Source organism: Bidens hawaiensis, unplaced genomic scaffold, assembly GCF_021521415.1.
Source record: "Bidens hawaiensis isolate Kalapana, Puna unplaced genomic scaffold, B.hawaiensis_p1.1 tig00053267_1, whole genome shotgun sequence".
In the NCBI taxonomy this organism is placed as follows: Eukaryota; Viridiplantae; Streptophyta; class Magnoliopsida; order Asterales; family Asteraceae; genus Bidens; species Bidens hawaiensis.
Genome location: NW_027499603.1, coordinates 53,802 through 62,417, shown reverse-complemented (window position 1 = coordinate 62,417; position 8,616 = coordinate 53,802).

The following is an 8,616-nucleotide window of genomic DNA, read 5'->3' as shown; positions in this document are numbered from 1 at the left end:
AATAGTATTTGGTCACGTGAGTTCACCCTTATTCACCACTATCAAACGAAACTAGTAGTTTACCCGTTCGATAGACGGAAATATTAACGCAAAAATGTGACGACTACATTAATTTAGTAAGATATGTGACGGTTTGGTTGTGGTCCAATACATTGTGAGAGGTACGGGTTCAAAGTGATAGCAAATGGAAGTGTATCACTTCATATTGTAATTATATATTTATGATAATTATATATTTATGTGTTACAAGACAACACAATTTACGATACACTGACTTTAGACATTAACTTTTGTTTTAAACACAAGTTATAGTTGTCTTTTTTTGTTCATTTGAAAAAAAATGATTTAAATGTGACTAATAGACCCAAAGGTTGTGAAATGTACTAAAACCTAATAAAGTAATAAGTAATGCTCGTATTTATTGTTAGCCATGTTTTTGTTATTAATTATTATATATAATAAAAGAAGAGTTTGGCGCTGCTGGACCATAATTGGTCCATTTGGCGGTGCCTGACTCACCACTACAACGTCCGAAACAGACAATGTGCGTGATTTACGGACATTTTGTTTTAGTTCAACGACCACAAAGAACGTAACCGAAAGCGACCAAATTAATGTCGACTCACCGGCGTATCTTCGGGACCGACAACGCTCGATGGTTTTACAAACCCCCGGGTATTATCAACCGATTAAGCGGCATTTTAGATATTTTATTTTTTTATTTGTTAATTTGATGAACTTTTTTTTGGTTGTGTGTGTGTGGGGGGGGGGGGGGGTGTTAACGCTTAGGTTTTGCCAACATTGTTTATACTGTACCGTAAAAAATGAAACTAAAACTGACGAAATTCGTGTCGACTCACCGCCATAACGCGGGGGTACCGACAATGCTCGGGTTTACCAACTTTCAGGTTTTAACGGCCAAATAAACGTCGTTTTAAATATTTTATATGTTTTAACGCTTGCGTCTTAGGATTTAGGGTAACGTGACAAGTATATAAGCATATCTGACTTGTCCCGGCGCAACGCGCCGGGTAATTTACTAGTTAATGATATTTTATAAAACAAATGACGCATCATCATAACATGTTTAAACACTAATATATAATATTGTTACCTAAACAATTATCATAGACATTTAGAAAAAAAAACTTTTGATACCGAAAATCCAAAAGGCCCATCTTATAGTGTGCATACTGAACCCTTTTATATATGTCTTTTAAAACCCACCCCTCCTGACATAGGTCGGAACTGATGGCTTACAATAGTACAATGTGATAGCGTGATGGTCACACGGTGTTGATCTATGTCAACGCTAATTCCCTGAGCTATGTCAAGAACACGTTTGAATCCTCCAAACGATAAACTTCATTAAATTCTCGAAAATAAACAACCAAGTTTCAAACGTAAAAGAGAGAGATTAAATAGAAAATCCAAACTTGAGGAACAAGTCTCAACTAAATAAACATAAAAATTAAGCAAATATTATACTAAAGATAGATTAGGGTCGCCCAAGGTGGAGGTAGCTTGGGCCGGTCCCGAACAAGCCCGCGAGTCCACTTAGCCACTTTCGTTTGGAATCGGTTTACAAGCCCCGAAACCCGCCATGCTTGACTCATTCCCCTCGCCATCATCCTCCCCGACGTGAAAAGTACTCATCCCCGAGTCATCATCATCTAAATCACCTTCATAGGGAGAAAAATCAGCCACATTAAATGTTGCAGAAACTTTGTAGTGACCCGGCAAATCAATCTTATAAGCGTTGTCATTAATACGCTCGAGCACACGGAAAGGTCCATCCGCTCGAGGATGAAATTTACCAAAACGAACATGTGGAAACCTCTCGCGACGCAAATGAATCCAAACCAAATCCCCTGGCTGAAAAATAACCGAACGCCTATGTTTATTTGCAGCATCTTGATATTGCAAGTTATGTTTAGCAATCTGAGCGCGGACTTGCTGATGGAGGACCTGAATTTGAACAGCCCGGACATCACCATCGGTACTAAGGTGAGACATATCAGTAGGAGGCGCTAAATCTAAAGGAGTAAAAGGATTGCGCCCATACACAATAAAAAACGGACTCTTCCCAGTGGATTTATGGCATGAACAATTATAAGCAAACTCAGCCTGAGGTAAAACTAAGTCCCACTGCTTGGGCTTATCACCAACCAAACTACGAAGTAAATTACCCAAACTACGATTCGTTACCTCAGTTTGTCCATCCGTCTGGGGTGATGAGAGCTAGAAAACTGCAACTTCGAACCCAAACGTTTCCATAGTGTACGCCAAAAGTGTCCAACAAACTTAACGTCGCGATCAGAAGTGAGAGTCTTAGGAACTCCATGTAAGCGAACAATCTCTGAAAAATACAATCGAGCAACTTAGGACGCATCAAAAGTCTTAGCACAAGGAACAAAATGCGCCATTTTCGAAAAACGATCAACGACGACCATAATCGAGTCTTTCTGTCGCTGAGTCCGTGGTAAACCAAGAACAAAGTCCAAACTAACATCCTCCCATGGACCATGTGGAACCGGAAAGGGCGTATAAAGCCCCTGGTTTGTGTGAGTGGTCTTCGCAATGTGACAAACGTGGAAACGATGAAGTAAACGAGCAACATCAGGTTACAAACGTGGCCAAAAAAATCGATCCCTAACCTGTGCAAGCATCTTGTCACGACCGAAATGTCCAGCCAGACCACCCTTATGACATTCCAAAATGATTTCTTCCCGAAACGAGGATTGTGGAACACATAAGCGGGTACCGCGAAATAAAAAACCTTGACGACGGGTAAAAAAACCCCACGACGACCTGGCGGTACGGGACCAAGCATCCCCAAAATCAGGGTCATCAACATATAGGTGTTGCCAAGAATTAAAGCTAGGAACAGAAAGCTCAAAGGAGGTAAGTAAGGTCGGCCGACGACTCAAAGCATCAGAAACATTATTAGAAGATCCTGCCTTGTGACGAATGGTAAACGAATATGCTTGTAAAGTTTCGACCCACTTGGCATGACGCGGATTCAGTTTAACTTGTCCTTGGATGTATTTCAAAGCTTGATGATCCGAAAAAAGAATAAAGTCATTTGGAAGTAAATAATGACGCCAATAATCAAGACTACGAATAATAGCATAAAACTCCTTGTCATATGTGTTGTAGCGCTGCCGTACCTCATTCAATTTTTCACTAAAATATGCCACAGGGCGTCCACTTTGACTCAAAACACCACCTATCCCAATACCGGACGCATCACACTCAACTTGAAACACATCATCAAAGTTCGGGAGAGCGTGAATAGGAGCCGTTGTAACAAGAGCCTTCAAGGTGTCAAAGGATTTTTGTGCAGCAGCGGTCCAGACGAATTAGGAATTCTTCAACAACTCGGTCATAGGTGCCACAATAGAACTGAAATGTCGGATGAAACGGCGGTAAAAAGAAGCTAAACCATGGAAACTCCGGACATCGCGTAAGGTTTGCGGCGCTGGCCAAGATGTGATGGCCGAAATTTTGCTCTCATCCATTCGAATACCATCACCCGACACCAAATATCCCAAGAAGACGACCTCGCGAGTAAGGAAATGACACTTCTTTTCGTTAGCAAATAAGCGCTGATCTCGTAAAATAGTAAAAACTGCTCGTAGGTCCTGCAAGTGTTGTGCCAAAGTCTTGCTAAAAATAAGTATATCGTCAAAATAAACGACGACACAAACGCCAATAAGATCCCGAAAAACATGATTCATAAGACGCATAAACGTACTCGGAGCATTAGCTAACCCGAATGGCATAACCATCCACTCGTATAACCCGTCTCGCGTCTTAAAAGCGGTTTTCCATTCATCCCCTTGTCGCATTCGAATTTGGTGGTATCCACTTCGAAGATCGATCTTGGAGAAAATGCTAGAGCCGTGCAACTGGTCAAGTAAGTCTTCAAATCGTGGAATAGGAAAACGGTACTTCACCGTTATTTTATTCACCGCACGACTATCAATACACATTCGATATGTGCCCCCTGGTTTTGGCACAAGTAAAGCGGGAACAACACACGGACTTTTACTTTCACGTATAAAACCTTTTTCTAACAACTCTGTCACCTGTCGTTGCAATTCAGCAAATTCTTTCGGGTTCATTCGATAAGCAGGTTTATTCGGTATACTCGAGCCCGGGTGAAAATCAATACAATGCTGAAGTTCGCGTTCCAATGGTAAGCCTTCCGGTATTTCCTCCGGAAAAAGATCACGAAACTCAGTGAGTAAAGGCCTTACCGCCACCGGTGGAGGTGGTGTTGGCGGATTTTCCTCAACAATAAGAAGTCCAAAAATCCAAGGGGGTTCTGGTTTTAGAGCGCACTCCAAAAATTCAATTTTTGAAAGAATTAACGCTTCTGTTTGTGAATCTTTCGGGTTAAAAGGTGCCAAAGTAATACTCAACCCGTCTTTCCGAAAACTATACGTATTACGATACCCATCATGTTTCACGCGACGGTCATACAACCAAGGTCGCCCCAAAAGTATATGACAAGCATCCATGGGAATGACCTCACACCAAAGTTCGTCCGTGTATTTGTTACCAATTGAAAACGGTACTAAACACTGATGTGTTACTTTAATTAAATTTCCTTTTTTTAGCCAAGATAGCTGATACGGTTCTGGATGGTTTTTAATTGTTAATCCCAATTTATCCACAGTCGTAGTGGCTATCATATTATCACAACTCCCCCCGTCAACAACAATATACAAACTTTACCTTTTATCGTGCACTTGGTTCGAAAAATATTATTGCGTAGCCACATAGTGTCATCCACATCCGATGCAAGAGACGCGCTGAGAACGCGTTGAGATATTAAAGCTTCACCCCGATCTGGGTAAAGAATTGTAGCATCCTGGAATTCATCGTCCGCATCATGATTATCATCAAACGTGGGTGCCGAATCATCAACGAGTGCAACAACTTGCGTGTTTGGACAATTTCATTGCAGGTGACACAACCCTAGGCATTTAAAGCATCGATTCCCACCTTGCGGGTTTGACTCCGGCGGTTTAGCTGCTGGGACAACAATTTTCGGCTGGGCCACAGAGGCCGGAAGTGGAGCGGAAACGAAAGTCGATCCCCGACTTTGATAGGGCCGAAGGTTTGAATACCGTCCCCTCACAGTAGCTTGTTTTTCCACTTTATAAGCTAGCCTGCACACGTCATCAAAGGTATAATAGGGGTGTAACTGCACGACATCCGAAATATCGGTACGTAACGAACCCAAAAATCTAGCAATAACTTGTTCTTCGTCTTCGTTTGCGCCACACCGCATCCTTAATCGTTCAAACTCCAAAATAAAGTCAGACACACTTAAAGTCCCCTGTTTTAAACCATGGTATTCTAAAAAAGCTTCTTGCCTATGATTAACAGGTAAGAATTTTTTTTTCAATAAACGCTTCATCTTATCCCATGAATCGATTTTATGTTTACCTTCTTGGACATGCTTTTTTTTCAAGTCTTCCCACCATAATGACGCGTGTTTCTTTAATTTAATAGCAACGATTTTTACCTTCATGTAATCAGGGACATCCTTGAGATCAAAGACCCGTTCGACAGTGTGCAACCAATCAATAAACTCGTCTGGCTGAACACCGCCTTCAAAATCTGGAATTTCCACGCGAATCCCTAGGGATCGCAGTGGGTCGGACACGGGAGGTGGCGGGCGACGCACCCTGACATGTCGGCCGAAAGGGTTGTCGTGAATCCCGTCCCTCATATCGTATCCATCCGACTCAGTTTGTTCGGAATCGCTTTCTTGCTGCCATCTTCCTTCGTTGGCCGGTTGTAATCCTGCATCCAAAAGTTGTTGGCGCAGCCTTTCAATTTCTTCTATGTCTCGCGGAACACGTTCATAATCACCGTTGCCTCTATCGGCGAATCGACGTTGACGTATGTTATGATCCGGCATGGCTTTGATACCACTTGATAGCGTGATGGTCGCACGGTGTTGATCTATGTCAACGCTAATTCCCTGAGCTATGTCAAGAACACGTTTGAATCCTCCAAACGATAAACTTTATTAAATTCTCGAAAATAAACAACCAAGTTTCAAACGTAAAAGAGAAAGAGATTAAACAGAAAATCTAAACTTGAGGAACAAGTCTCAACTAAATAAACATAAAAATTAAGCAAATATTATGCTAAAGATAGATTAGGGTCGCCCAAGGTGGAGGTAGCTTGGGCCGGTCCTGAACAAGCCCGCGAGTCCACTTAGCCACTTTCGTTTGGAATCGGTTTACAAGCCCCGAAACCCGCCCTGCTTGACTCATTCCCCTCTCCATCACAATGTCTACAGTTCAAACGTCTTGAATACCACTCGGCATTTCACTTCTTAAATCGATGACCACGCGAGTTGGTAAAATGCACGTGAACCGGCAATTGTTGCAATTTTAGTAATATGGCTTATACATATTCTTGTTAATATATTATAGATAAAACCTATTAGTTAAGTTTTAGGCTAATAATTAAACATGGAATAATCACAAGGGGTGTAAAGTGAAAATATTATTATGATCTGACGGTTTTGGGATATATATATATATATGCAATTTATATTGCAACCAAAATATTAAGAAAAACATTCAGACGACAAAGGATTTGTGAAGCCCTGATTCTTCATCATTAATCAATTCAGGTTCTTGTTTCAATTTCTTGATCTTATCCGATTAAATCTATTGTAAGTGCACAAATGGTTTAATCTGAAAGAGTAATCGATATCAAGAACATCCTGGTTATTTAATTTCAATTTCAAATTCTTTATCAAATTAGGGTTTGATAAAAGTAGTATAATTTTCCCTTTAGTTTCAACAAAAATTAAACCATTAATGCATATTAAACCATTTGATTGGGTATTGGTTGTTGTATGTATGATCGATATATGTAGTGTTATCGATATTAAATTGTTGGGCATTGATCACCACATTTAAAGTCATTAATTCTTGAAATCAATTAATTATTCAGAATTTTGATTTTGTGGTTAACCGAACGGAAATATTGTTTGGTGTAAAATTGAATTAATTTAGCATTCAATGAAATAATTGGATTTCAAGTTTGTTTACATTAATTCAATTATGTTTAATGACATTAATTTAGTATTGAATTCGATGCATGAATACAGAATTAATTCAATTTACTTCACTGATTTCAATCTTGAATAAATTCAATATATATTGATATTGAATGAAATTTGTTTTCCAACAATTTTAATTTTACGTGAATGGAGCATCGATGTGGGAATCCAAATCTGAATTAACGTGGCATTACACATTTAATTGACATTTAATTAATTCAGTGGATAATTGAAATTGGATTCTATTTGATAGAATTTGTTAATCAATTCAGATTTAATGACTGGGGAATCGATAAAGGATATATCTAGCAAATTTTCAAAACTTGAGAAATTTGAGGGACAAGATTTCAGAAGATGGAAGAAAAAAAATGCATTTTCTTGTAACAACTCTGAAAGTTGCGTATGAATAGACCACTCCAATGCCTGCAATGCCTGAGACATTAGAAGAGGAAACTCTGGAACAACAGAGAAGGAGATTGAAGTGGGAAAATGACGACTATATATATGCCGCGGACATATATAGAATGGGATGTGTGATGCACTCTTTGATGTGTACCAAAATGCTGAGTCTGCCAGGGATTTGTGTGATTCTTTAGACACCAAATATATGGCAGAAGATGCATCTAGTAAAACGTTTCTTGTAAGTAACTTCAATCTTACAAGATATCGGATAATAGGCCAATTATGGATCAATTTAATGAGTTGCAACACATTCTTGGTCAATTTTGAACAACACAATATGCACATGGATGAGTCAATTGCTGTTTCTAGTATCATTGACAAATTGCCTCCATTATGGAAGGATTTCAAGCATACCTTGAAACACAAAAAGGAGGAAATAAGTTTGGTTCAGTTAGGTAGCAATATTAGGATTGAAGAATCTCTTAGGAATCAAGAATCTGGGAAATTAAAAGGGAAAATGGAAACGGGTCAAAACTTAGTTAACTTGGTTGAAAAGTATGGTAATTTCAAGAAAGGGAATCAATTTATTGGAAAGAAAAGAAAGGTAAAAGGGGGCTATCAAAAACCAAATAAGAAGCGTGATGAAGGATGTTGGAGGTGTGGTAAGATGGGTCACAAGAAGAAGGATTGTCGTGTGAAACTACCTAGTGGAAACAAGGGTTCAATTGGAGCCGGTACAAGTGGGTCGAAGGACCCACCATCTCAACCAAGTATGTTATCTAAATCATCTTTAGGTTCAATAAATTTACTTGAATGTAACTTGAATAATCCAAATGAATCATACCATGGGTTAAAAATTAATAAAAATGAGTTTGCTCATGATTTAATTATTGGTACAAATGAAGTAAATTTTGGTCCATGGCAAATTGCCCCTGTACACAGCCCAATGAATAATTTATTTGGCAATAGGCTGAGATTAGTGAAAGGAAATAGGAGTGAGTCACTTGACTCGGACTTTGATTCAAATTTATTAACGATGAACGTTAACAATTTGGAAAAGTGTTCGGATATAAAGTTGAACACATTTCACTAATTGCTGAATCATTCTATGTGCA